Here is an 8,781-nt window from a genome sequence, read left to right on the forward strand (position 1 = left end):
AACCACAGAAATACTATCAGAATCTATCGGAAACTAAACTATCAATACTTACTAAGGTTACACGAAGCAATACATACTCCGAGGTACGATAATCTAGCGCGAAAGACAAGTTTTCGGAAAAGGAAATTTTCCTCCTCCCCCCTAATAGGGCTCGGCCACTTTGTGCAATTATGGGGCTCGATTTTTCTTCGATCAAACTTGGTTCCTATGCTTTCATAAGCCGTAACTAAGGGTATTCTGAACTCGGAAAAATTATCGGATCAAAAACTGTCGCAGGGGTATTTTGGTCATGATTTTTAACTTAGGATTTTCAAAATTGAAATCCCAAAAATAAAATTTTGCAGGGACGTCACCAACGACGTTTATGACAACTAATCCTACTAGCACTAAGCTAAGGCGATAGTTTTCAGCCTAAAGGTTGAAGCTTTACACCAAAAACTCCAAAAATGGGTATTTTAGGTTCAAATTGATTCCGGCGGAATTCCGGCGACATAACGGAAAATCTAACCCGGCAGAAGTGATCTTGGGCGCATAAGGAAGAGGTTTAGAATCAGAAATGAAAGATTCAGGATAGTTTTGCAAAAACCCATAAACTATCCGCTCAGAAAACTCTACAGAAAAGCTATGGAAAAAGCGATCAGAGGTGAGGATTAGCGACTATACCTCGAAGCCTTGAAGTAGCAACTGATTGATCGACGATCAAGCAAGAAATGAACAAAAGCTCTTCTTCCTTCTTCCTCTTAGCAAATTCGCAGGTTTTGGAGAGAAATGGTGGAAATTTGTGATATTTTCTTATTTCTTGGCTATATATAGAGGTTGGCAAAACGCGGTAAAATGAAAGTTTCGCGAATCTGATTTTTCCGGCTTCATTCTCCATGAATTCTAAGATAGGTTTTGGCGAAAGAATTCCAAAACTAAAATGAGGTCTCCTTATATTTTAGGTGACTAATGCAAAGTCGGTGTAAAACTATTTTACCCGATAAGTTACTTTTTGCATCGAATGTCGGAATGGAAAACTTCCTTCTGAAGAAAGATTGAAATCATCAAGAGAAATGGGTGTACGCGTGTAGAATCTTCATTTGAAGCTCTGAATAGAAAAAGTCTTCATTGACGGTTGATTCTAGGGTTTTGAAAAACCAGGGATTCGGTTTCGGCAAACTTCCGATGATTGGAATCGGACGTTCGTAGATCCTAGAGTTTCGCCTCGAAATGATTGTGATATATGGAAAAAGAGAAGTTCTAATATTTCTCTAAAGATTTTGGGACTAAATTCCTACAGTGTTCCAAAGCTGGAAGTTTGTTGGAAATTATATTCCTATAGTGTTCCAAAGCTGGAACATAGTTTTGTTTCCTAAGGTTCTTGTCCTAGGTTTTAAATGCGAATATTAGTCGTGCTATAACTTAAATCGACTTCGATACAATCCTTTGACTTTTCCTGAACTTTCTCCTTCATAAATATATTTAATTTAATAAACTTTCGTTCAGGTTTCCCTTCACATTACATCAACCCTAATCGTGAATAAGAAGTTTATTCACTTATCATAAACTTAAAAACTCGGGCCTTACAAGAGCCAGAAAAACACAAGTTAAAGTGAACAAGTTAAGTTGATCGCAAAATTCGACAAACACTATACTGGAAGCGGTTACGGGAAAAGCGGGCAGTGATGAGCACATGCAGGTACCCGGGACACAAGAGAAACGGTTATGAGTGGTGCTTCCACCCACGAAGTAGGCTACCCACGATGCAGGCAAACGGTTAAGGTGCATGCCCGTACCCACTACGCAAGAAGCTTTTGGAGCAAGTAAGAGATCATGGGGGATCAAGCCCACTAACCCATTCAGCAGATAAAGAAACCACCATGGACATGTGAGGAAATGGAGCACTATAAATAGGTGAAGATCAATCAGAAGAGGGGGTTCCCAACTCAACTCCAAAAACTCACTAGAAAGCTCACATGTCCGCATCAAAGAGACTCCAAGAGCCTAACGTGATGATGAATGAGTATGTTGCAGAACCGGTCATTTACAATTCTTGCATTTAACGCTCTCAAGCTCGTTGTTTTGTTCAAGTTTCCTTTCAATTTCCTGTCGATTTCTTGTTTGATGTAATTTCCTTTTGCTTTCAATTCGCGTTTTCTGTACTTTGTACTTTGTTTAATGAAATCAAGTCTCTAGTTCCCATAAGTTCTTTGTTTTACTTACAAGTTAACTGTCTACTAGTGTTTGTCGAAAAACACTCTTTGCACACAACACTTTGGCAAGACGTTTTCTCAAAAGAACCTCATACTTTTAAACTTCTTCCAATCGAATTTGGAGGATGTTTGTTTACCAAATATCATCGTGAACAAATTGGCACGCCCAGTGGGACCATTTTTCTGAAAACTAAGTTTTACAGAAGTGTTTTGTGTGTGTTTTGATTAATTGCATGCTACTTGTTACCTACTATTGGCTTGCGTAAGTTGTTTCTTATATGCACTTGAGAAGTGGTAAGATTGTAAGTATGGTGAGCAATCGAGGCAGAACCTCCCCCCAGGGATCTAAAGTGGTCAATCAAGGTAGTCCTGGTGGAAGCAGTCGTAACAACAATGACGAAATGCCCTCTGGAATGAGTTCTGGCACCACCATGCCGACTCAGAGCATAGCAGTATCGGCTGTGGCAGAAATGCCCATTTCAACGTCAGTTCAGGCAGTGGCACCCCCAACGGTGACAAGAGGAGTGGCCAACGTGCCTCAAACCTCGTTCATGCCAAATGTCTCCCTACCCGCGAGAGACATGCCTTTTGGCATGCCCACATCCTTGATGCAGGGCCTGCAAGGCAATTATTCAACGTTCTCTAAAAATGTCCTTCCCTTTAGGGTACCCCCTTTTGGGGCAAATGAGACAATGCTGAACTTAGGAAGTCGCGTGAGCCCTCCTGGCTTTACTACGGGGCCTAGTTCACAGACTTACTTGCCTACAGGCTTGAACTCAAGGTCACTTCAAGCCATCAGACAACAAGTTGACGATAGCAACCACGAGATGGTTAATATGCTATCTCGACAAATGGGGGAAATTATCAATCCTCTGATCCAAAATACTAATGCCAATAACCAACAGTTAGCCCAGCAAATGGGGCGTTTGGCTACGGTGCTAGGGGCCTAAGTCGAAATTGCGCCTTTGCCAGGGATTAACCTAATCCCGCCTGTCGCAATTCTCGCGCGTGGTCCAGCGCCACCGCCTCCAAATGTAACACCCTCTAAACCCCGCATAAATATTATAGCTTAAATCAGAGTAAAATGCATAACACATAGGGTGTCACACTTATTCTCCAAAACCATAAATCAAAACACTTGTCATGCTCAAAATAAATATATAAATTTCCAACTTTAGTGTCATAACATCTTATGCATAGCACAGCGGATTTATTTTTCAAATCCAAAATAAAACATAATTCAAGAATAAATAAAGAGAGTACATGAAATAACTCTTAACATCCATGTAAAATACTAAACGTTTCCCCGTGTTACATAACAGAGCATGACTCCCATAACTAAACCACCTATAAAAGACTAGCTCCTCCTACTAACCCTTGCGAGAAGCTCCACTATCCTCGGCCCCTGAGCGATGTCGCATAGAACATCATTACAACAGAAGGGTGAGAACTCATATCATATGGATAAGCATAATAATAAATAATGTAAAAGCTTATCTATGTTCCACATAAATTCTTCACACTCCACTAACAAATAATAAATTATGTAATTTAATGTAATCAATCAATCTCACAGTTATGACAATACTCCATAATTCATAGCATCAAGTAAGCAGATTTTATTGTCTCTAATTACCACAACATCAAAATCTCAAAAAAAATATCACAATTATCATTAATTAGTATCAACAACTCTCTAACACATATGACTCAAGTGAGACCCGTGCAAATGTCTTTGGTACCAAAGTTATTATCCTTAGCGGTATCACCGCGTCCACTCCAGACATATAACCACCAATAAAACCCTCGCTCTAGGCTTTCAAAACCACTCCAGTTTTGGGACAAGTCACCAGCCTCCACGAGAACTAGCAAACATTGTCTCTTGACAACTATGTAGTGTATTGTGCAAAACTCAACTAACATATGCATATTCAGACAATCTCCAAGTCTTAATTATTTTAGTATATTCATCACCAGCTCAACAATTCAAATCATCTCCAATTTCACAAAACACACACTTACATGTTATCAATCACACAACTTGCAATCACAGTAACTTAACAACATAACACATAACATCAAATATAATTCACAAACTTGAAATATTGACAAAAATAGAGTAGGGGCAGAATTTGCACAAACTTAAAACATCAGGGGCCAAAAGTGCTTTTTAGCCTATAATGATCTATTAAACATATATAAATTAAATATAATTCATATATAACAGGTTCTGCAACTATTATACAAAAACTGGATTCTTCCTAATTTTTCCCCAAAACTCGCCATCTCCCTCATGCGCGCACTACCGCGCGCACCACTACCTACATGCGCCACCTCCCTCGCCCCAGCCGCAAGCCACCGCGCCTTGCGCATCACCACGCACGCGCACCACATCATTTTTGAAAACAACATTTGCACCTAAAATGACTCATTTTATTCAAAACGGTTATAAACTGTACAACAACCTAGCCGAATTTTTAATTGCCTCAAATACACTCAGAAAAATCCAATATTTTTATCATGGTTCCCTATACACGTTTTGTAAATCCTTGAAAAGTTTCAAGTCGAAATTCAAAGTACAAAATTCAGGAAAAATCTAGCACTAACAGTAGTTCGTGAGAAACGAGACAGCTTAACCTATCCTCACTAAAACGCATATAAATCGAGCTATAGACGTAGGAATGACATGAAATCAGCGGCAAAGGTTTTATAACAAAAAGGGCTACAACTTTTATGAAGACTACTTCTTTTAATTCGATCATTAGCACAGCTCGAAATAGGGTTCAAGAGCTCGTAAATTTCTACAGATTCATGCACGACGCGCTACCCCCTCTCTTCCACCCACAATTCATAACCCTAAATTCAAATATCCACCTTCAGTTTAGAAAAAATTGCATTCTAGGGTTCCTAATTCAGACTTTCTATCATTATCCACTATCATACCAATTCAGAGAACATGAATTCAAACCCTTACGTCTTGAAGATCAAATTCTAGGTTTTCTTCTCTTTTCTCCCCTTCTCTCTTTCACGCTTCTTTTCTTCTGCTCTGCTAACTCCTCCAATTCTCAAATTCTGATTTCTCTCTTTCTATTTCACTCCTAACTTTAAAATAGTCTTATAATGGGCCCCACTCTCAACTACTCACTTAATTATCTAATTGTAAGACCTAGATTTACAGACAAGTTCATTTCCGACTCACGCGTAGAATCAGTGTAAGCGTGACAGGAGTTTGATGTTTGAGAAAGATTAATGAAGAAGAAAGTTCAGGAATTGCTTGAGGAATGTTGCGTAGTCGTTTTAGGAATTAGTGCGAGTCGTCTGCACACCTGCCTTATGGCGAGCGTGTCCAGAATAGGCTAATTTCGCTTTTAGAGCAACGGATTAAGTGAGATTTCAAATCCTTGGAAAATTTAAAGGTTCTCTTTATTTTTCCTTCGACCAGTGTTTCATTTCGGAACCCTGGACTGTACGCACAATAGTATTCACTTTTCGGAAGTCCGACGACGCTAATTTCTTTGCTTCGAAACCCTAAATTCAAGCGCTAGATGAAGACTTTTTCTATTCGGGACTTCTAACGAAGTTTCCGTCCGTGTTGCCAGATTTGTTTCGACATTTCTAATCTTTCTTCAGAAAAAAGTTTTATCGTCTGACCATCACAGCAAAAAGTAGTTTTTCGGGACAGATTAACTTACACCGCTTTTGGGATTTTAGATATCGTTTTTCCCAAATGTCAGAGATTTGTTTTGAGTTCTGGAATTCTGACGCCAGAATCTCTCTTAGAATTCATCGGTGAACGTGCTGCAAAAATCGGAATCGCGAAATTTTCATTTTCCCGCGATTTCACCTTCCTATAAATAGCTGAAAAATCAATATATCTTCATTTTCCTTCCATTTGGGGCCGCGGATTGTGGAGAGCAAGGGAGAGGAAGATTTTCGCCGAAACTCGACCGATCTTCGCGCAGTTCGTTCCTACTTCAAGGTATCGAGGTAACTAGCTTGATTCTTACCTCTGATCATCGTTTCTACTGCTTTTCTGTAGTCGTTTATGTGCTCAAAGTTTCGAGCTTTTTGTAAAACTGACCGTTTTTCCTGATTTCTCTGTTGGGGTATGTTCTCTACGTGCCCAAGAGCCTAGAACCTTCGTCGGTATTCGCCGATTTGGATCGAGTTGTCCAAGATCTGAAAAACTGTTTCAAAACCCTTTTTTGCATACATTTCGAAACTTTACTGTCGAAAAGTCGTAATCTGACTTCGTGCCTTTAGGATTTGTTGTTACGAATGTCGTTAGGATCATTGCTGTCAAATTTGTTTTCCGAAGTGATAACTTTGAGGTTTTGAGCTTTTATTTTGGACCAAAACGCCCCTGAACAGCCGTATTTCGATCCGATCGTCCGAAAATTTTTCCGACAGTTTCTTTGCCTTAGTTTTACCCTAAAACTACCTTGTAAACAGATTAGATCGAAGAAAAAGAGCCGGAGCTCTTTTTCCTTTTTGGCCGAGAGTTATGTAGTAAGGGGGGGGAGTTTTTCGTTTTCGAAAACTTGTCTTTTCGTATCCGATTGTTGTATTCTGAAGCTTTAATGCTTTGTCTATCGTTTATGAGTTGTATTGCGATCGAACTAATCGATTTTGTTTGGATTCCGCTTTGTTTTCTCCGAGGTTCAGTTGAAGGGACTTTGGATATTTCAGAGCAATTGTGTGAAGGATATTTTAACCACGAGACTGGAGCAGCTCGAGGTTAGGGCAACTTACTATTAGCTATGACTGCATGATAGGTGTCGATAAATTCGACTTATGCTTTACTTTGACGTTGATTATGTTGATGAACTGATGTTATGATGTTTTCTATAATTGATGATGTTGAGATGTTATTGAATTTTGCGTTTTGACGCGACTTCGGAGTGGGGATTCATTGATTTGGTGTTATTTGATATTTCGGGTTGGATGAACAACCCTAGGCAAGTCCAAAATCAAGGGTTTGAGACTTAGCCATTTGCTTGTATACTTAGACTTTCCCCGGGAAATTGCTTTTGGTGGGTTTTTGGAAAAACTTCGAATGAAATAGATTTTGAAAACTAGAGATTTGGGAAACTTAGACTTCGAGAAATAAGCTCATAACCTGACTAATTCAATTCGAAACGTTTTCATTAACGAATAAACCATAGGGAGTCTCAATGGGAAAATGATTGCGAAAGACGGGGAAAAGTCGACTTTGTCATGGGTTTTGGGGAATTGGGGAAAGTCACTGAGGTGAGCTACGATGATGATTGAAAGTCACCGAGTACTCTAGTACTCTTTCTTTGGAGTTGTGTTGTATTGACCGACACTAAACTCTTATTCCAGTACTCTTGTTGTTGGAGTTGTGTTGTATTGACCGACACTAAACTCTTACTCTAGTATTCTTGTTGTTGGAGTTGTGTTGTATTGACCGACACTAACTCCGAGTTGTGTTGTATTGACCGACACTAACTCTTGGGCCTTTGAGATTGGGTTTTGAGCTAAACACTTGTGTTGTGAGGACGATTCGATGTTTGACTAACCATATTGCATCATGCATCATATGGTGAATAACGGGAATGGCTCACCATTGCATCATTTGGTGAATAACGGGAATGGTTCACCAATGCATCATTTGGTGAATAACGGGAATGGTTCACCGATGCATTATTCGATGAGGAACGGGAATGCTTCATCATGCGGTGAATAACGGGAATGGTTCACCAAGAGTGAAGAACGGGAATGCTTCACTAGTGGCGAACGGGAACGCGTCACTAATATCCGGATCACATTGATTGCATTTCACGCATACATTCACTCTGACTGGAATTGTGTGTTGTTTGATTTATTGAAGCATTGTTAGAGCCAATAACATGCTAGGATTGCTTATATATATATATATATCAACATATATATCTATACCCCATATCACATGTTGAGTGTATATCTACTTATTTCTGTGAGTTGACCCTAGCGCCTTGGCTTTGGTTTCATGTTTGTGTTTGGGCGGTCGGCCTGCTGCCAGATGTCGACGGTGGATTGGGATTCGACGGTCTCTCCCTCGGGGGGGATCAGGTTTGAGTTGGAGGACCGTACTAACGAGTGTGGACGTCTGACGGAGGGAGTTCTACGACGCATGGAGCTGGGCTTCAACTTGCCGTTTTCAGTTCGCTGTGGACTCGGTTATGTGAGCAGTAATGGGAGGGTAGGTTTAGGCAGGCGTCATATTTTGTGTAGAGCTCTGATTCGTCTTACTTTTGGGACAGGGTAGGTTCCCGATGCATGGCTTTTCGTGTGGTTCTCTTATTGAGGGATCACAGTGAGTCAGTCGGACTGTAGGGGTCTTTGCTTAGGCCATTTTGAGGCCGACTTTCTCTTAGTGGATTGTACTTATAATTTTCTCACTCACACTTCTGGATTTGTATATATTTGCCTACAGGCACACTACTTTGGAGTCACTGCGAATGCGCGTGACGTGGGAGTGCAGCTGAGGCTGTACATGTTTATATTTGGGTGTATATCGGTTAGTTTAGTTATTGGGTTATGTCTTTATTTCTTTATCGCTTTAATCAAAAGGTTTCAAACGAAAAAA

Source organism: Lotus japonicus, chromosome 1 (assembly GCF_012489685.1).
Source record: "Lotus japonicus ecotype B-129 chromosome 1, LjGifu_v1.2".
NCBI lineage: Eukaryota > Viridiplantae > Streptophyta > Magnoliopsida > Fabales > Fabaceae > Lotus > Lotus japonicus.